This window comes from Puma concolor, chromosome A3, assembly GCF_028749965.1.
Source record: "Puma concolor isolate L17-30 chromosome A3, mPumCon1.1.hap2, whole genome shotgun sequence".
NCBI lineage: Eukaryota > Metazoa > Chordata > Mammalia > Carnivora > Felidae > Puma > Puma concolor.
The window spans coordinates 9,969,690-9,991,988 of record NC_141669.1 but is presented as its reverse complement, the minus strand read 5'-3'; the positions used below and the strand labels follow the sequence as shown (position 1 = coordinate 9,991,988).

General features: G+C 40.7%; 1 long non-coding RNA gene across 4 annotated transcripts in view; it reads left to right on the top strand.

The window, feature by feature from the left end:
• Window positions 1-22,299, top strand: part of LOC147582242 (uncharacterized) — a 611,785-nt gene that overhangs the window by 495,057 nt on the left and 94,429 nt on the right. For all 4 annotated transcript variants that reach the window (XR_015248680.1, XR_015248681.1, XR_015248679.1 and 1 more), the window contains one exon: window positions 18,742-18,885. This is a non-coding gene — a long non-coding RNA (uncharacterized LOC147582242). The remainder of the gene's footprint in view (window positions 1-18,741; window positions 18,886-22,299) is intronic.

Here is a 22,299-nt window from a genome sequence, read left to right as displayed (position 1 = left end):
TTTGGGAAAAGTTAATGACAAATAGCATTAGAGAAATAAAGTTATAGATAACTTATATTTCTTATAGCATTCAATAATACTGCATTGTACATATTACATATATAATATCAAATATTTAATAAATATATATTTATATAATATAATATTTATATATAATATAACATATTTCTTAAATATTTGATTTTACCATACAGTATATGACATTTATAGAATAATTTTTAAAAAACTGATACATAGAAGTATTTATGCTCAGAAATCTTGGCTTTGCTCTGTAAATAATATTGCATTAGGTATGTCATCTGTATTCATATGAGATACTTTGTAACAGTACAATCTGTGCTCTGTAAGGATTACAGATTGAGTTCACCATTTTGGCAGTCTGGTTCTTGCCATACCTCATGTCAGTGAGGAAGGCTATGCTGCTCTAACTTAGCACCCAGGGCTCTGGGCTTGTCTGATCCCTTCCACAGTAGAGGTGGATGGGATAGGGCAGTTTCAGGAATTAGACATAAGATGTTTCATTCTCTAGAGGAAAGATCCGCCATAGATGGTACGAGAAAGAGACAGAGGTGGTGTCAGGACCCAGAATAGCCCAGGCAGGTTAAAGTAATTCCCATATATTCCATTAGCACATCTTTAAAGGCTGACCTAATAGCACACAATTTAAGTAAAGAGTATAGTTGTTTTGCAGAACAATTCAAGGCATGTTTTCTAGTCCACATCATTCCTCTACCAGGAACCATTCAAATAAATACAAAACTGCTGTATAAATACAGTTTTGTATAAATTTGTATAAATACAAAACTGCTGCTAGGTGTGTAAAGGCAGGTTTCCACACAATTCTTCTTCCTGCCAAAGTGTTACTCATGCTATAGAAATTCTGAAGAGAATGGAGCTCAAGGAGAGCATGTTAAGAAGTAAAAAACATTCCCAAAGTCATCTGAGTAACTATAGTTTGTGTTGTCATCTTTTGTGGGTGACTAAATTGGCACAGGAGACCAGTTAAAGTCTCTGCCCAGGATGGCATGCTGAGTCCTCTAAGATATGAGTAGTTCATAGGCTCTTGTAAATTAAGGATGACGTAATTCTAATGCTGAATTATTTATCTGGCTCTTCATTTTCATCAAGGATCTTGTTTCTGTTTGTAATTAATGATCGTCCAATACTAATCATAGGTATTCTGTTCTCCCAACCCAGGCAAGATACACTGGGGAAAGGATCATGTTTTTATGAGACCATCAACATTTTTTAATGCTTTCAGTTTTGCGTACAGAAGAATACACTGACTCATACCTCCCATGCTGGTTTATCCTCTGGCCTTTTTTCCCTCAGGATATCGTTTGGTAATTTTAATTTGCTAACACATCAGAAAGCTACCATTCAGACTAAAATAGCAATGGGTCTTTCAGAACCATCTTTTCTGTGTGATGCTTAAATATGTGACCCTTAGCTTTAATCTAGAGATATATTTAAAACATGCATGTATATGAATTTGAGTTCTCAATTTGCTGTGTCAATGTGTGAGGAGACTTGGTTGTTTATGTATTTTATCATCTTCTGTGTAAAATACCACATGGAGGGAAAAAAATCTTTCAAAGTTTAGTCTAAAATATACTGAAAATTATAATATCAATAACAGCAAAGCCTCTACCCTTGAGAAGCTTCTTCATTTCAGTCATGCTACTAAGAGCTTTTTAATGGACATTAGACCTTCTCTGCCCTAAAGGAATCAAGACTGCATTCAAGTATTTCCTTAATCATCATGAATATTTTGACACATCACGTTAGCAAAGATATCTCCTCCTTTTTCTCAACCCTGTTTTCTCTTTTCAACGTGTGTGTTGTTTTTGTAAGCTTCTTTAATGTCTTATTTGAAAACTGATGTGGTAACATAAATGTTAGTCGATTTGTTTGTATTACCTGGTTTTCTGCTTTATTGCATTTCGTGTAATTAGATCAGAGTGTAGTGAAAAAATGCAGCACTTGAAGTAAGGAGATTAACCTATAACTCTCAGTTATGAATGTGAAAGTAAACATTCTAACAAAATACTAGAAAGCCTACAGAAATTGATGGATTTTATAGGAATTGAAGTTATGGGGAACTAGAGATTTTTCCTGGGAATGTTAAGAATCACTTAATATCCGAATATTATGCCATACCAGTTGGTCCTTTGGGAAATATCATTACATGCTATCAATTTGTGTCGAAATGATATTTTACTGATTTTTCCAAATGGTGATGCTTACTTCTGCTTCCACACCTATTTTGCTTCCAACTCAAAAGAGCAATTTCCTGAATTTTGATTGGGTTGACACAAATTTATTGAATCTATTTTTTCTCATCCCAAAATATCCATTGGATATGATTTCTAGGCCAAACCCTACTCTAGCCACCAGGAGAAGGAAAATTAAATGCTATATGGATGGTCCCTGTTCTATTGGAGCCTATATTATGTAACAAAAGGACTTTTACAGGTTAACTAGTCCAGTGGTTATAGACACCTGGCCCTCACACCTGAGCTGAGTTAGCTCCCCAAAGCTCGCCTGGGGAAAAAGTTAAACCATAGATTCCTGATCCCCAGAGCTACTGAATCCAAATCCTCAGATGCGGAGTGGAGAAATCTGTATTTTTTCAAGGTAACTTGGATGAAGTGTCTGGGGCCATTGGCTAGTCATACTTTGCATCTAATGCATCAAATGGTTCAACATCTGATGCCTGAAGAGGGTAATATGTAGAGAATATGAGACCTAAGAATGAGGGACTTGAGCGGCTCGGTCTGTTGGGCATGTGACTCTTGATTTCAGCTCAGGTCATGATCCCAGGGTCATGGGATCAAGCCCTGCGTCAGGCTCCACGCAGAGCATGGAGCCTGCTTGTAATTCTCTTTCTCCCTTTCTGTTTCCCTCTGCCCCTCTCCCCCACTTGTGGCCTCTCTCTCTCTTTCTAAAATAAAATAAAAAAATAAATAATTAAAAAAAAAAAGAAACTTGAAGCCTAGAAGAAACCTCACCAAGACTCCAAAGTCACAATTTTTTCTTGAGGATCACTTCATTATGTGCTCTTCCAAATATTTCCTTCAGAGTCAGAAAACACAAACAAAAAAACAAAGTTAGGTCTGAAAGATATTTTGATTATGTATATCGACTTATTAAACTGAACGTCCCCAAGGCTCATGGGAATCTTACAAGACACACAAAGCAAAAAGATGCCAGTTGTATCCACCTCGACACTGGTCACATCCCAGCTGGAGCTGAGCAGACAGCTGGACTAAGTCAACCTATGGTTCGTTCAGAATTGCAGCCAGGGTTGTCACAGTATTGAACATGGCATTTTGTTGCATGAGGAGTAACGAAGACGTTAAGATGAGGTGTTTTTTTGGTCCGTAAAGGTGAAAACACATCTGAGCTTGGAATCGGATCTTGGTGCTAGTACTCATCAGATGCGATAGGCATAGAGCTTCTCCCTCAAACCCCTCTTCAGGCTGAGGCACCCATCTCTAGTTACCAGGCGTCTCTGAGCCATTCTCTCCATCCTCCGATTCCACCCCCCTCAAGGCTATGTCTTCTCCAGTGGGCCGCCCACGGCCAGTGGCAAGCTGACATGGTGTACATATGTCCAGCACTTTTGTCTCATTTGGGACAGCAGGGAAGGGCCACCCCAGGTCCAGATCTCCCCACAGGAACGGTTGAAGCCTCACTTGAAACCCTTGTAGGTCTACTTTTTCCTTCTGCCCAGTCCTGCTTTCCTTCTTCCTCACTGTGTACCTCCTGAGAAGACTCCCCAAGGCAGCCACCACACACAGCTCTCAGTCTCAGAGGGTCCTTCCAGGGAAGCCAATATAACACACTAGATGTGTACGATTTAACAAGGCAACATCTCAGTGCTCTGGTTTCCTCATCTATAACGTGGGGATTAAAATAACTTCTGGAGGATGAAATGAGAGAAACCATACACACACATGCACACACACACACACACACACACACACACACACACACAGTACATAGTTAGAGATGATTCAGTGTCTATATGTTTACTTATTTTTTTAATGCTTTAACATATACTAACATATACTAAAACAATCATAAGTTGGACAGTTCCTCGATCGCTAACTCTACAATGTATAGAACATTATTAGATCCGTGATCTCATTAGAAAGCACTGATTTTCTGCTGGGAAGATAGCAACCTTTCCCAATTAGGAGCCTACGGAGAGCTTCCTATGTATCCTCTCCGGCTGGAAAAGAAGATTGTTATTTCATGACATTGTTTCTGTGGTTAATTGAGGCTTTATTTATCATTCTTATTTTTTCTCAAAGTTGGCATGGGAATGGAAATAATTAGAACAAGTGGAAAATAATTAGAAATCTGTTTCCTGGTTAGCTACATTTTTCTCCTTTTGGGAGGTAATTCTATCCATAGGTAAGCAAAGAGGAGTAATTTTTTCGGTTTTAAGATGAAGGATGAACCAATGCATCAGTGACCAAAAGCAACAGTGTGGAAGGAAGTGAGGAAAAAAGGGAAGTATACAAATCAGAGGGTAAAGAAGAATCAGAAGAAAATAGGACTGGGGTACCTGGGTGGCTCAGTTGGTTGAGTGTCCGACTCGTGGTTTCAGCTCAGGTCATGATCTCACAATTTGGGAGTTCGAGCCCCATGTCAGGCTCTGTGCTGACAGTGCAGAGCCTGCTTGGGATTCTCTCTCTCCTTCTTTCTCTGCGCCTCTTCTGCTAGTGCTCTCTCTCTCTCTCTCTCTCTCAAAATAAATAAACTTAAAAATGAAATGAAATGAAATGAAAATGTTAAAAAAAAAAGAAGAAAATAGGGCCAATCAGCTTTAAACTGGACCATAAATCACAAGTTTATTGTTTGAAGTGAGTTTTTGCAAAGGGTTGAAATGTAAAAATAGGATTAGCCCTCTGAAAACAGAGAGAGTGTATTTTATGAGCTGGGTGCCCATCAACAACTAATTGAACAAGACATTACAGAAAACAGTGCATGAACTTCTCCGTAGTCCTAACCATGGTCTAACGCTTTCAGCTTAAAGGAATTAACTTGTCCAAGGCCTCAGAGCTAATAAAAGTCAGAGCTATTATTGAAATTCAGGTCTTTTATTCCGAAATTCGGCATGATGCCTCACAAATCTACTGTATGCATTATATCAAATGTTCCTCCCTGTGGAACACATTAGTGGGTACAATATTTTTATAGAGCATGTAAATAAAAACAATGAATATGAAAGCACCTAGCATGTCCCGCCCTTGGAACACAGACACTCAGCTGAATACCTGTTACATGTAAATGCATGGTTGCTTCCAGTATTGCATCAATGCTGTTCATGCGCTCTTAGGTGACAATTGAAAAGACTAAGTGACCAGCAATTCTTTGATGTATGATCTGCAAATACAGAGTTGCAAGTTCAATTGTAATATAGATCCTTCTGTTGTGGCTTTGCGATAGCCTTGCTAACCTCAATCTACATGTTCCTAAAAGGCCAGGGTTGTCTGTTTCCGTACCATACGGTGTCTCCCCTGGGTCCTACCGCTTCAGCAGGGCTTGTGAGTTCAGAATCCGATGTGCTTGAGCTTGTGATCTGGTTCCCAAAGCACATTAGTTTTATGGCTGGGTCGTTTCACGTTTTTGTGCTTCAAACCTTCACTTACAAGGCAAAGGTCACATCTCTCTCAACAAATGTCATATGATATGCGCTAAATAAAAGCAGTATGGGGGCACCTGCATGGCTCAGTCGGTTAAGCATCCGACTTCGGCTCAGGTCATGATCTCCCAGTCAGCAAGTTCAAGACCCGCAACGGGCTCTGTGCTGACAGCTCCTGGCCTGGAGCCTGCTTCAGAGTCTGTCTCCCTCTCTTTCTGCCCCTCCCCCGCTCTGTTCTGTCTCTCAAAAATGAATAAATGTTAAAAATTTTAAAAAAAGAAATATGAAATAAGATTCATAGTAACATTTCAATGACCCTAACTTTCTTCTCCTCTCCCATTTGATAGGATATGTATATATACACATGCATATGTGTATAAACATTTCTATGTACATATAGAATATGTACGTATATACCTTTAGTAAACATTAGTTTCCACCCCTTTGTAAGTAAAAAAAAATAAAAATATCAAACCATAATCTTACATCTAAATACATATTTTCAATAAACACATTAACCCTCTGATTTTAAAGGCGATTGGTCACCACTTACTAAAAGTCGATTTTATTCTTTCTATTGCAGGAAATATTATTTTTCCTATTGAAATAGAACAATTTTACCTATCTAAATGGCAGTATCATAGCAATTTTCTTTTTTGATTGTGCTAAAGCCCCTAGTGGGTTTATTATTCTCAGAACAACATGTACCCTCACCTTTAATTGAAGGGAAATCTGTGGCTCTTGACTGACCATTTCTACTCCCAAAATGTAAACTCTAAACAACCACCTAAAACATTCACACTTGTCGCTGAGATTTTCCAGCATCGCTTATTTTTTTTTTTTCCCCACAGCTCAGCAAAAGGCTTGTGAGAACCATTTTTTCCCTTTTCTACTTTTCTCCTAAAATATTACAAAGGACTCTTATTTGACCAAATTTATTCTCCTGTGGATGGATTTCTCCTCCCCCACCCCCATCACTAGATAAAAAAGGAAACACTTTCAGATGAAAACACGAGTGACAGAATTCTCTGCTTTCATGGAAACTGCCAGCGATGGTATTGTAAACACATCTTGCATTCGCTCTTTCTAATTTTCCCTCAGAGTTCTTTCATTTTCTCTTTGTGTTTGGAGGAACTCTATGCTCTTTTCAGCCAGAGAAAAATTAACACCAAACGGGGTGTTTCAAATACAGACATTTACATTTCAATGTCCTTTAGGGGAAGAAAGAAACGCAGCAGTGAGGAAAGGCAACGCAGTGCCTGTGTGCCCCCCCAGATGTCTGCACTTTGTGTTTCTTTTAGAATAAACCCTGCCCTGGGCCCAGGATGGAAATCGGATTGCTGGAAACCAGGGCACAAACTGGTATTCGGTGCAGAACTGCTGGCTTTTCGTAGCTCAGATCGCCACCCCTTCACCAACCATTAACAGAGAGTCCACGGCAACGAATCTGCCCCATCTCTGGAAAAGGCTCCGGTGTCATGAGTTGGTGATGTAGCCAAGGATGTAAACACGAGGCCATGTGAGAGGTGGATACCATTTTTCCCTCTCATTGATCTCTCACTGCAAAGCTAATGGGGAATCAGGGGCCATACAGAATGCTTGACTGCATCAGAGGGATCACAGAAATACGGTCGTGGAAACATGTTTCTATGTGCAGGTGTATCTATAAATTGGAGCACATAAAGAATAGTAGTACTGTTTCAAATGCATGTTTAAGGGGCGCCTGGGTGGCTCGGTTGGTTAAGCATCTGACTCTTGATTTCGGTTCAGGTCGTGATCTCTTGGCTTTGTGGGTTCGAGCCCCACGTCTAGCTCTGTGCTAGCAGTGAGGAGTCTGCTTGGAATTCTCTCTCTCACTCTCTCTCTCTGCCTCTCGCCCACTTGCGCTGTCTCTGTGTCTCTCAAAATAAGTAAATATACTTTAAAAATGCACATTTAATTTATATAGCGTTTAATTTTTGCTTAAACTTTACCTGAACTATACAAGCCCACAGTTTAAAGAGATTATCTTGGAGGAATTATTGGTTTGGGGGAGGGTGTAAGGGTTGCTCAGGGGTACTGGGAATGTGCTATTTCCTGAGCTGGGTATAACTTTTCTAAATGTGTTTTCTTTTTTGGTAATTCATCTTACTTAACCATTTTGCATTTTTTGTTTATATATTATACTTCAAAAATATTTTAAAATTCTGATTAGAACAATCCTTACACAATTTTTTTAATGCACTGTAAGCCCTTTGTGGGAGAAGGTAAAACGCACTGATTCAAAAACACAGGTCTTGGGGCACCTTGATCTTGACTCAGGTCATGATCTCCTGCTTCATGGGATTGAGCCCTGCATTGGGCTCTGTGCTACAGTGAGGAGTCTATTTAGAATTCTCTCTCTCTCCCTCTGTCTCTCTCTCTCTGCCCCTCCCCACTTGTGCACTCTCTCTCTCTCAGAATAAATAAACAATCAAAAAATAAGTAAAAACGCAAGTCTTTATTGCAGGATCATCTACCCAAGTTTACCCTATGGAAAAAAAATCCTAATACTAGTATCTTTCACTCTTTCCTCTTGGGCTGATTTTCTAGGACAGATTGTGGTGCATCTCCTAACGGAAAGGCAGAGCTTTATCACATTCAGGGAGCAAAGTTCCTCCCTCAAATATGAAAGGATTATTTTCACACATACATGGACCTTTTTAAAAATTAATAACATCTTTATTAAGATATAATTCAGGGGCACCTGTGTGGCTCAGTCGGTTGAGCGTCGGACTTCAGCTCAGGTCATGATCTCGCGGTTTGTGGGTTTGAGCCCCACATCGGGCTCGCTGCTGTGAGTCTAGCCGCACAGAGACCACTTCAGATCCTCTGTTTCCCCTCTCTCTGCCCCTTCCCCACAACAATAAATAAATATCTTAAAAAGATATAATTCACATCACAATACTTTTTGAAGTGTACAATTCAGTAGACTTTATCATTCAACTCAATCCTTACAACCTTGTAAAGTTAGTATTAATATCACCCCCATTTTACAGATGCTGACACGGAGGCCAGGAAAAGTTAAATGACTTCCCAAATACCTTAAATGAGAGTATAAATATAAAGTAATAAACAGCATGCATTCAACAAGGTAGACACTCAAATATGAATTATCTTTTCCTTTTATTATGTAATTAAGGGGCAGTTTGGAGATTGTCATAATATACCGATCATTATATAACATTGATTTAATCTCTGTTCAGTTCCAGGCATGTGTGAAATCCTAGGTAACAGTAATGAATGGTCATTGGCCCTACCCTCAGTAATACTCGCAGGTGCCTGGGGAACTCAGAAACATAACTCATAACAGTTATCTAGTGATACTTTTATCTGTTTCTAGCACAAAGGGTAAGGTAAAGAAAGCAAGTTGGAACCAATCGTTCAGTACAAAATTACTATTTAAACCATGTATTCTGTTAAGCAGCATGTATACACACGAAAAGAGCAAAACATTGATCGCTCATGGAGCTTCCTCTCCCAGCAGAGAGGCACAGCCTATGACCACACAGAGTAAAATGGATCATATCTGGGTTCTATGGGAAATAAGGGCCCAGCAAAGAACAAATCACCTCCAGCTGGGACTAGTCTGAGATGACTAGAATTAGTACTTACAGGACGGCGAGAACTTAGAAGCTTAGAGAAGCGAAGTGGACACTTAAGAATGTGTTTAATTTTACTCGCTGACCCATGCCACACTTATTTATTAGGCATATAAAAAATTCTAGGCATGAGGAAATCACAAGAGGGACAAAGATGAATAAGATATGATTTCTGCATGAGAAGAGCTCTTCATCCAACAGGAGAGAAATAACGACATAGACTGAGACCAGGGTAATGACTCTCGGTGAATGAATCCACACATGTGCGGGGGGGGGGGGGGGGGGGTCGAAGAGGGCCCTTGATGAGAATTTGGCCCTCCAGGATCAATGGCCCTCAGATCAATGCAGGATAGTGAATTAGCTGTATTACTGCTTATGGTGTTAATGCTAATGGTTCTTTAGGGGAGTCTCAGCAGCCAAAATCAGCAGGGACAAGTGCCAATATGAAATAAGCAAAGTAGAGGCAGAGGCAAAACGCAGGAGTGGGCTGAGATGTGAGTCGAAGAAGTATGCTGGCAACAGAGTGACAAAGTACCGAGGGGTTCTTGCGGGAGCCAGCGTGGTCCGCTCAACTGCTATTGATCGATAGCTTTTGGGGCCTGGACAACAAGCCTGCCTACAAATAAAGAGTCAGGACAGACGTTTTGCTGGTGGTCTGAGCGGTATTCTCTGATCAAATAAGGCGACAAGTCAGTGTTGTCGGTCAAGGGGACGGGAAAGACTTCAAAGAGGAGGTGATATGTATATTGGCCTTTGAAAGTTGAATAGGTTTCTGCGGGTGGAGAACAGGGGCAAGAAAGGTCACTTTGTGCAGGGCGCACAGCATGCTCAAAGGCTCAGGGGCCAAGGAGTGCATGGCTCCCTGGGGCGTTCAGGGAATATGAGTCTTCTGGCTTTTTCAGCCTATCACATGAGTGGGAAGAAACAGTGGGGTATGCTGCTTCCAGAGAATTTCAAAGAACTCTAACTAGATGTGGGGCTTTATTGCAGAAATGCTGTATGTTTTTTCTTCGTTTTCCATTTATATCTGTTTTCCCTTTCGGTCCAAAGAGGATTAAGCTTTATACATTTTACAAATTGAATGGACTTCATCTTTTTTTTTTTAAAAAAGAAGGGCTCACCAGTGGTGGGATGGCTAATTTTATGTGTCAGCTTGAGAGGGGTGCCCAGGTAGGTGATCGAACATTATTCTGGGTGTTTCTGGAAGGGTGTTTTCCGAAGAGGGTAATAATTACATTAGTAGACTGATTAAAGTAGACTATGTATGTGTATACACACACATACATGCACGTGTGTGCGCACACACACACACACACATACACACTATTGGTTCTGTTTCTCTGCAGAGCCCTAATACAAATGCCAAGAACCTCTTTTCTGACCCACTACCCAGCCACTCTTTATCCAGCTATAAGCCTTATGCTTTTAAATACCCCAGCATTTCACAAGTCTGAGATGGATCTGTGGGGCAAGAAACACATCAGGAAATGTTTAGGAAGTACAAAGTGCTCTCACAGCTTTCCTTGGGGAGGGGGAATTAGTGCCCTGATTTCTTCACGAACATGTGTCCACTCTCATCACAGCACAGATAAAATCGCCCAGGAATGTGAGCGATTGCAGATCTCAGTCCAGGCCCCTGCTCCATTTCCTGCTCCTTGTGTAATCAGAGGCAATGGCTTCACTTCAGAAGCCTCAATGTAGTCTTCTGTGAAATGGGAGTGATAAGGGACTTGCCCACAAGTCCGGGTAAGATGAGGTATCCAAACACTTGTCGTGTGAAAAGCATCGTAAATACCAGCCCCTTCCCTGAGTCCTCCTCACTGCAGGATTGTTTGCCCTTCCTTCTGTCTGTACGTCTATGACCACCCCCACGAAGAGAAATGCATAGTAATTGGAAGAAAATCCTCTTTGTAAACCTTTGGGTTTCATTTGTCTTCTGAGCACGAACCAGTTTCAGTCATTCCCTGGTTTATAGTCATTGGAAACACTAAGAATAAACTTTCATTATCTATGGCCAGGTGTTTAATACACGATACAGTCATCATCCGACAAATAGGTGACTGCACTCCTAAACTATTTTGCTTACTTTTTAGTGTGTATGAAGTCATTCAGATTATGAAATCTCAGGAAGAGGAAAGCTAAGCGATCATGCAAATCCATTGTTCCAGTGCTGGGCCTGTGGTTACACACACACACACACACACACACACACACACACACACACTCATAAACATTAACAGCCACCCACAAATTTGTTTTATGAGCTTTCATGAAAAGCCTTCAGGGGCTTTTACAAAGTCACCTGGTTAATCTCTAAGTTAATCTTTGTGCAAACAAAATTCCTGTAAGCTGTTTATCAGGTGACCTCAGAAACAAGCCAGTATGTAAGCTTCTGACAGTCCATTACGGGCTTGATGTCCTAAAGATCCCTCTTTCCTACCCCGACCAGCCCACTGCTTGCCTCACACTGCAATCCCTGAGTCCTGGTATGTGTGTGCATGCGTACATGTGCAATAATGTTTCTTTCCTCCCTTTCAATTAAACTCTTCAGACTATAAAAATACCCTCCATCACTTAGGTTTCAGGGTCACGGTCTTTAGAATTGGAAAGAAAGACCATCTGGCCTGAACCTGTCTGTATAAGACGATAGAGGGAAAATATCAACTTTTTACTGCTCCTGGTTACATGTTGAATTTTGACCCCCCCCCCCAAATGATATGTGGAAGTCCTAAGTCCTGGTAACTGTGGATGTGACCTCATTTGGAAATAGTGTCTTTGTGGGTGTAATTAAGTTCAAATGAGATCACACTGGAGTAAGGTATGCTCTTAATCCAATCTGATTGGTGTCCCTATAAGATGAAGGCTCCATGTGAGGAGAGACGTACCTAGAGAGGACACTGTGTGAGGACACAGGCACACTGAGCTGGGGGCGGGGGGTTAGCCTTGTGACAATGGTTGGGGGAGAGGCGGGGGCAGGGGGAGACTGCAGGTACCCAGTGGCTCCAAGGCAAGAAATGCCAAGAGTTGCTGGAAACAAGCAGAGACTAGGAGGCAAGAGGACATGGCCCAGCTCACACTTTGATTTCCGACTTACAACTTCCAGAATTGTGGGAGAATAAATGTCTGTTGTTCTGAGTCACCTAGTTTGTAGTACTTTGTTAAGGAAGCCTTATGAAGTGCAGCCTTATGAATGCAGTCCCACAATAGAAAACAAGTGGGCCGGGGCGCCTGGGTGGCTCAGTCGGTTGAGCGTCTGACTTCGGCTCAGGTCCTGATCTCACGGTTCATGAGTCCTAGCCCTGTGTCGGGCTCTGTGCTGACAGCTTGGAGCCCGGAGCCTGCTTCAGATTCTGTGTCTCCCTCTCTCTCTGTCCCTCCCTTGCTCGTACTCTGTCTCTCCCTCTCTCAAAAGTAAATAAACATTAAAAAAAAAAAAAGAAAAAAGAAAACAAGTGGGCCATAACTTGAATAATCTGCTGATTTTCTAGGTTGATAAAGCATGAAGTGATAGCAGCAGAATGTCTTTGTAGGAGGGACTTACTAACAGTTACCTGATAGGACAGGAGATTGCAGGTGCCTAGGCACAATATGAGAAAATGTCAATTGCTGACATCAGAAAGTAGGAGGGACGATTGGAATCATGGTAGGTTCCACCTAATATCCCTGTGCCAGCTTTTCCTTAATGACACCACTGCGTGCTGCATTTGATTCCCTAAGAGGGAAATAGTAAGCATCTTAATTGTTATACAGATGATTTGGTGCTCCTTTGGAAGGGCAGAAAATGTAAGAAAATTTAATTTTTTTAACGTTTTTATTTATTTTGAAGGAGAGAGAGACAGACAGACAGAGCATGAGCAGGGGAGGAGCAGAGAGAGAGGGAGACAAAGAATTCGAAGCAGGCTCCAGGCTCTGAGCTGTCAGAACAGAGCCCGATTCGGGGCTCGAACCCACAAACTGCGAGATCGTGACCTGAGCCAAAGTCGGACACTTAACTGACTGGGCCACCCAGGCGCCCCATAAATGTAAAAAATTTTAAAGCTGAACATACACTATGTGTAAACCATACCAGAAGCCAATAATGCAATGAGGCTGCACGTAGGTGCTGGAACCAACTTCCTGGACTTTGGGCAAGTTGCTTAAATCTTCTAAACTTCACTTTCCTCATCTATAATATGTGCATAAGAATAGCTTCTGAAATTTTATAGTGAAAATGGAGATGCGTTGCATTCAGAGTGGCTAGTTCAAGCCCTTGTCCATAGCAGTTCAAGTATATTATGTGCTAAGAGAAGCAGGGGTGGAGGATGTCTTTGATACAGCTCTGCTCTCTTTCTGCTCAGAGCCTTGCTTAGGGAAGTTGGTGAAAGATGTTACTCTTGCTTGAGGCAAGTTTTCGTCACCAAATCTTGACCGAGGAGCAACAGATAGGATTCATTTTGATGGTGGCGTTAAAGGTAATGCGAGTTCTATCACATCTGTCGTAACTTTAAGCTTATCGCAACTTGTGCCCTGGGTGTGCAGCCCAGACAAACCACAAGGGCGAATCCAGAGAGAGGATTCGTGACAATGACAATTTAGACTCAACCAAGAATGTTTTCTTATTCTTGTTTCCTATTCTTCTACTGAACCAGCAAACAAATGAAACAAAAGGTACTCTTGAGACCACGGATCCTTGGAAGCTTGAGCTGTGATCAGTCTTTCAATCAGTCTTCCAGTCCTTCTGATCTCAAAGGGGTAGCCCCAAGTTGACTTGTTTTCAACAGCCCCCATGATAAGGTTGGAGGATCCTAGAAATACCATCTGGAGTTGGAGAAAGGGACCCTTGTCAGCCTTCTGGGGTTCATTCTAGTTACAAATCAACTAAAAAGTAAAAATAAAACAGTGCACTCAGATTTCATATTTTACATGCTATTTGTTACTCCCTCATCGTGTCTACTTAACTTTTTCTTCTAACAGGCTGAATCTTAGACACCATATTATGCCTCCTCTTTTAATGTATTTTCACCAGAGCTGACCAAATGTGTTATGAAAACAAAGGTTTCTTTCCTCGCCACCCCCCCCGCCTCCCCATTGGCTGTCTTGAGATACGCTCTGTAGATCCTCTATTCTCTTCCTATTGGTGCTATTTTAGGCACACCTTGTATCTCCAGTTACTTTTCAGCAATAAAGATAAGTCTCATTTTGAAAATTAAGACACTCCAGATTCAGTAAAACCCAAAAGGTACGAAGAAGCCAAAAGTACGAGAGCTTATCCAAATGGCCAATACACGTATGAAAAAGGAATTAAAGAAAGTCACTAGTATCCAGGGATGTGCAAATCGAAGTAACACTACCATAACTCTTCACGTGTAAAAAACTGGTAAAAACTTTAAAGTTCTGCGATACACCATGATGTCAAGCGTGCCACAAAGAGATCCCCTCGTACATTGAGACAGAAATGTGAATTGTTACAAAGTTTTTAGAAACAGTCTGGCAACATCCATGAAAACCTAACATTAAACATTTCCTTTGACCCTGAAATCTCACCCCTGCGAATCTATTCCACAAAATGAAAAGACAGATCGGCCAGAGTATACATGATAGAACTGTTATTAAAGCATCGGTTTGTAGCAAGAAAAATTAGGAAACTAGTGAAGGTCCATCAACTGGAGATTGTTAGAATAAACCATGCTGCCGTCACCACACCAGTACTGAATAGCATGTTACCCTTAAACAAACTACGGAAGGAGTATATAATAGGGCCCCATGACAAAACAACACACGAAGAACGATGATCTTACACCCTTCAATGTATACACAATATGGAGATATATTTATGTTTATTAATTATATATAATTATATATTTTATGTTCTGTTATATATAAATACGTATTTCTTTATGTTACATATATTGGTTTGCTGGCATGAATTACGAATTATCTGGTTTGTAGTGAAAGGTAAGTTTGGTGTTGGGAAGACAGAAAATGGGAGGAGAGGTTCAAGCAAAGTAAAAACTAAAACGCAAAATGATAATAGCAGTGGGTCTACTATGATCACACTAGTGCCTGTATGCGATTATGTATGAGTATGTGCACAATTAAATTAGAGACAAATATAGGTATGTATGGATAACTAGACTTGGTGACTTTGACCATTTCCACAATTTGGGGACACAAAGAAAGAAAAATCCGTAAAGCAAACCCTACTTTCTATTTTTTAACAAGGCACTCACAGGAATTCTTTTCTATGTAAAAGCTTTATATGTTCCAGAAGGGGCCACAATACAAGGGGGCAAGGTTGACAATCTCATATCTTCCTTAATAGCTCTAAGATTTTCTAGTCCAATCTGGTGCCCAGAGATCTGCCTTTTTTCTGCCTAGTCCCTGAAGCTTAATGGCTTTGTGCAGAATTACCATTTGCTCGAACCACCTGAAGTGCTTCGTGCTGTATTAAGGAGAGCTCTCAAAAATTCTGGGTTCTAAAAGAATGTTTTTACCCATCAAAAGGATACATAAATGTATCAGAAATTCTAAAATTTCAAAGGTTAATGGTGAAATTGTTAAGCCTTTGCCTTGCATCTGGAAAGGAATTCATGCTTTGTTATTCAGATTTCTAATCTGAATAAAGATTCCAAGAATTCGTTCAATCTATAAACTGTGATTGTCAATTAATAAGTTTGTCTCCTAGAAGTTATTCTATAATTACCTTTATTTCTTTTCTTTTTAATGTTTGTTTATTTTTGAGAGAGAGAGAGAGAGAGAGAGAGAGAGAGAGAAAGAGAGAAAGGCAGTGTGAGTGAGGGAGGAGCAGAGAGAGAGGAAGACACAGAATCCTAAGCAGTCCCCAGGCTCTGAGCTGTCAGCACAGAGCCCGACTCATGAGATCATGACCTGAGCTGAAGTTGGACACTTAACCAACCGAGCCACCCAGGCACCCCTATTTCTTAAACAACAAAAAGTGCATGCACCGTAGAATATCTCTACCAGAGACTCGTGCTCATCTTTCACTGTTGTTCCTCATAGAGGGATACTTTCTTGCATATCACTAATATTTCCTTTTTTAATGGGACACGAAAACCTTTTCAGGATCTTGTGTTATCACTAATACATTTGATCTAGTGGTCTAGAGAGACACCTTTGCACTTGTGTTTGTTTTGTCTTTCAAATATTGAAGAAATTCTGGGAGATAAACCATACGCACTTCCCCCAGAACACCCAGAAGCAGTCAACATTACGGCATCTCTGACAAGCATCCGGTTTCAGTGCTCAGGGTACTTGAAGTACAGGGCTTAACCCTGGATGCGTCTATACACATGATACACGACACACATCCACGTCAACCACGTGATACCACAGAACCGCATCAGCCCCAGGGTGGGAGATCCTTCCCCAAGTATTTTCTAACAAAGTACTATTTTATGTTCATTGAAGTTTTACTCTTGAAGGCGAGGGAGGACATGCATTTATGAGAGGAAGCAGGGCTCCCTCAATTCATATCAGAAGGAAACAAAGAAGAGAAGAACATTTCTTGAAACGTTTTGCACCATAAAGGAGCAGATACATGTACGTAAATTGGCAAATTAGTTGTCACTCTCTGTCTTCTGCCAACGTGGCACGATTCACCTGAGAAAGAAGGCAATCCTGCCATTTGCTCCAAGATGGGTGGACCTTGAGTGTATTATGCTTAGTTAAGTGAAATAAGTCAGACAGGAGAAGACAAATACTGCGAGCTCTCACACAGATGTGAGATCTAATCGTGCGCTAAAGTGGAACTCATAGAAGCAGAGAGTGGAATTGGTGGTTGCCAAGGGCTGGGAGAGGCAAGGGGAATTGGAGAAAGGTTGCCCAATGGATGCAAACTTGCAGTGAGAAGAGGAATGAGTTCCGAGGATCTAATGCACGGCAGTGTGATTATAGTCAATAATACCGCATTATATACTTTGAAGTTGCAAAGAGTAGATCTTAAATCTTCTTACCAAAAAAAAAAAAAAAAGAAAGAAAGAAATGATAATTACGGAACATGATGGATGTGTTAGTTAGCCCTGAGTAGACAGTCATATTGCAATATGTAAGTGTATCAAGTCAAAAGTTGTGCATCTTAAACTTGTGCAATGGTAAATGCCAATCATATCTCAATACGGCTTGGGGGAGGGAGAGTAGCAAAGCAAAAGTGCTAAGCAAAAATTAAAAAAAAAATGGGGCGGCAATAGCTTTGGCCACCACTTGTTGGGTTCTTATCAGATAGCGACCATAGTACTGTTTAAGGTTATATTACTTTCCTTCTTACACCTCATAGCAATGCTGTACCTCATACCACCATTTCAGAATATCAAACTCATTTTGCCTGGAGAAAAGGAAATTCCCAAATGAAGCCATGTAATTCCTGGTTTTAGAGCCATGAAGCCAGGAGAAATCGGATTTTGCTCCAGAAAGTAACTGGGTCCCCCTCCTTAGTGCGGCGTGAGTCCCCAGGGCCGCACATCGCTCTGGGTCACCCCGTAAAATCTTTCCATTTTCAAGGACAACAAAGCAGAGAATGTTCTTTCCCAAGTCAGCTTTCTGTATGTATGAACTACAAAGAATAGGACTAACAGAGCAGCTTCTTATGCGTGCCAGCGTTCTACCAGGCACACTGCATGTTTATTCTCATCCAACTTTATATTCCAGAATCAAAATTGTATTCCACCTAGATCTGTTAGAGATGGTGGTTTGCATGGGTTGTACCTCAGGTTTCTCTGCAAGAGTGTAAATTCGGCATGGACAGGAACTTCTGAGCACACCAAAGCATTCACTAAACACGTGGGGGATGAATGAATAAATAAATGAACGCCTACCTTGAGTGGGGAGCCCTTGCCTGGTTCTCATCGGTATCTCACTTCCTCTGTCCTTGCCTCACTTTCTTGACGCTGGGGAGGCACGTGGCAAATAAGGCAGAGGCAGTGGTTGCATGAGAAACGGCCTAAAATTGCTATACTCGGGAGGAATGCATACAAGTATGATGACGATGATGTTCTTGTCCTAAGTGCTGGGCAGAAGAGAGAGGAATAGATATATTTTCATCTCATCACAATCTGGAAATTACTTTTCCCTCAAAAGGGCAAATTCAGCATGACATTATTTCCAACGCAGTGTATTGCAGGACATGTGGCACATTCAACAGGAAACAACGCTTTAATAATGATTTTATTGTTGTTGTTGTTTACCTAAAAGGAACTGACTTATAGCATAAATGGTGACCACAATTTTTTTTTCTAACTATAGCTACAAAGATCTAATTTCACAAAGAAATTCTAGTGTATTCTATTTCCCGGGCATCAAAGAGTTCACAAGGCTTCATAGCCATCATTTTATGTAAGCCTCATGGCAACCGTCTGTTACAGGTAATTTATGGAATGCTTTTCCAACAGAGATGTCTAGAGGATGAACATTCTCCACAAACCAAATGTTTATGAGGCTTATTTTTTTTAACTTTTATTGTTATTATTTTAGCACTCTGGTGACCTGCAGGGAAGCCATGCACATGGACTTCCCAACAATGTCAAATAGCAGGTGACTACACAAGATGGGGGAACGTCACCACAGCCAGCTCTCCAGACCCTCCACAGCCCACTTTGTGTGAGGGCCACCAACTGGGTAAGTCTCTGTGGGATGGGGATTGCATTCTCTTTTGGATATCTATCATCAAATGAACAAAACTGTGCTTTTTATCAGCCAAGCAAAGACTATTTTACTGTCGCTTTGTTTCAGTTTATGTTTGTGTATTTTTTCTCTGATGGCCTCTGAGGCATAACATCTTGGTTTCTTCTCTAGGTAGGAACAATTACGAATAATTCCATTTTATAGATGAGAAAATAGAAATACAAAGAAGAGGTTAAATATCTTACTCAAAGTGACATAATTAGCAAATGTTAAGGCCAGGATATGGAACAACTCTTCACTGAAGAGATTAAAGACAAATGTTATTTTTTTAATGTTTATTTATTTATTTTGAGAGAGAGACAGACAGACAGAGAGAGAGAGTCAGTCGGGGAGGGGCAGAAAAAAAGAGAGCGAGAATACCAAGCAGGCTCTCCACCTTCACTGTAGAGACCAACATGGGGCTCAATCCCGCAAACCGTGAGATCATGACCTGAGCCAAAATCAAGAGTCGGACACTTAACCAACTGAGCCACCCAGGCGTCCCAAAGACAAATGTTATTTAATCTGACCAAAGCAGAATACAAAATATTATTTGAAGAAAATCTGACCAAATCTTTTCAACACTCCCCTCTAAGGACCGGCTGTGTGTAACTATCAAGGTCCTATCCTATCAAATATGTGCTGTGTGGTATATAAGTGTTTGAGTATATCTTCATGGTGTAAAACAAAACAAACCAACAGCATAACTGCTATACTTCATTGAGTGTCCTTTGAAAATTCATATTTTTCCCAGAACTTCAGAGTGTGATCTTATTTAGAAATAGAGTCATTGCAGATGTAATTAGTGAAGATGAAATCATACTGGAGTAGAGTGGGTCCTTAATCCAGTGTGATATATATCCCTAAAAGAAAAGGAAAAGAGAGGTACATCAGAAAATACCACATCCAAACAGGCAGAGATTGTCAATTAAAGAAAAACAAATTTAGGGGCACCTGGGTGGCTCAGTTGGTTAAGCGTCTGACTCTTGGTTTGATCTCACTGTTCATGAGTTCAAGCCCCAGCTTTAGTTCACATATTGTTTTCTTTTTTTTTTAATGCCTATATTTTTATTTAGAGAGAGAGTGAGCACAAGGGAGGAGGAGAGAGAGAGGGAGACAGAGAATCCCAAGCAGGTTCCACACTGCCAGCACAAAGCCCGATGTGAAGCTTGAACTCACGAACTGTGAGCTCATGACCTGAGCCAAAATCAGGGGTTAGACACTTAACTGACTGAGCCACCCAGTGGCCTCCACACAGTCACTTCTTAAGTAAGGTCACTTGATCAAAGTTTTTAAGGCCTTTTCTGATTAACTTTATACCAGCTGTGTACATGCACTTAATACATATTTGGTGAAAAAAATGACTGGCTGAATTAATGAATTAATGAGTGAGGGAAGCCCTCCATAAAGTACACATAATATAAATTATGGTATTTAATTTATAAACAAGAAATGATATTTTTGCTCTGGAGGAAAGAAAATTCAAACAAACTTCCTAAGTAGTGGAAATAAAGGTGATTGGAAAAATAGAGATTTTGAAAACTATGTGTTTTAGAATAAACAGACCTTGCAAAAATCCATAACACCACTGAGCTTAAGTTTCTCCTTCCATGAAAAGATAAAATCATTGTTACCCTGCCGAACTCATAGAGCTACCAGGAAGATCAAAGGTACTTGTGGATGTGGATGAGATTTATAAAGTGAATACACCGTGGAAAGTAATTATTATTTGAGAGTGTTGAAATGGAGGAAAATGCTTGAGTGTGAATAGGGGCAGTACAGCGATTAAACAGGCCAAGAAATATGTTAAAATCTGCATTAAATAAATATCACACACATGAACACACACACACATGCCTGTGAAATCCATTAGGTAGCTTCTGATGGGATTCTCACTGGTGATGGGAGAGTTGTTGTGCTTGAGATGTTGTGCCTGACACCCCTACCAAAGTAAGTCACTCTGTGTGGACACAGGAAGAGCAGGAGGGTTCCAGAATATCCCAACAGAATTGTGGGTATGTGATACTGTCGGATCTCTCCTCCACTTTCCATCTCACCGGGATTTTCCTTCAAGGAGAAAGAAAACACTTCCCACTGTAGAAGCAGATCATGAGAAAAGGTGAAACATTTTTAACCGGGACTAGTAATGAAAATGGTAGGGTTGGGAGGGCATAGGATTTGGGAAAGGAGTGGCGTGTGCAAAAAGGTGGGTGTGTCCTGGGCGTGGAAAAACAGGGCGCCCTTGAATGACGGTGGACATCTTTTTTCTTATAACTCAGGCTTACCATACTTTATGGTTTAATAGTTTCCGTAAGCTACTTTATCTTGGCCACCATTCTAGGGTGCAGAAAATACTGCCATTCAGGATGTATTCTGTCAAAGGGAATATCTTCATTTTTGGTGGAAAACAAAAGTAAACACAATAATCTTAACAATAAAATACGGTGTTACCGTTTACGAAATGCTACTAAGTACTGGAACACTCTACAATACCTGACTTACTCAATGCCACTCCTCACGGCAGGGTAGGGTAAGTATCCAAATCACTGTCTGAAGACAAAGAAATTAAGGTTCACAAAGGCTATAGAAAGCGTGCCCAACGTCACAGAGTTAGTAAGTGATAGGATCAAGTGTTCCTACTTTATACCACACTGCCTCAAACACATTTTGAGAAGGTTGGTCAGCCATTTATTTTATGGCTACAGACCAATCTCATGTGCTAAACTTTTGCATGGCCATACAGAGAGAATAAATGTTTACAGTTACTATGTTCTGCACACATTGCATACCTGTCTCATTTGATCACAGCCATAGGTTTTCTGAGGACAGCATGCCTGCTAGCAACATGCTCCATCCTCCATCCCAGAACATACGCTGCTGGGTAGGAAACATTTTATTTTTAGCTTTCGTCAACAGCTGACTTAGATCATGTGAACATTCTACTCTACTCATGCTGGCTGCAGAGTGGAATCACTAAATTTTATCTTCATTGACTAAACCACGCTGGCGTATCTTCTACTATCTCTCTCTGGGCAGTCCTATGATATTTTGCATCCATTGTGTTTCTTCTCTGCACATGAACCATTCCACCCAAGTAACTGGCTGTTTAACATAACCTTTCAATGTCCTCACTTGTTACCACATGTATGTGTGCTTGAGCCAACTTGTTGCATAATTACATGATAAGTACCTCTTGCTGCTTTGCACGTGCTGCTCCATAGTGACCAGCGTATTCCTGTCTTTCCTTGGCAAAGAGCACTTTGGTTTGGCGTTACTGCGGTTGCTTTCTGAATCTCATGTAACGGAATATATGAAAAACACAAATAATGATTTTTCATATTAAATATCATTTATTGTCACATTGGCTTC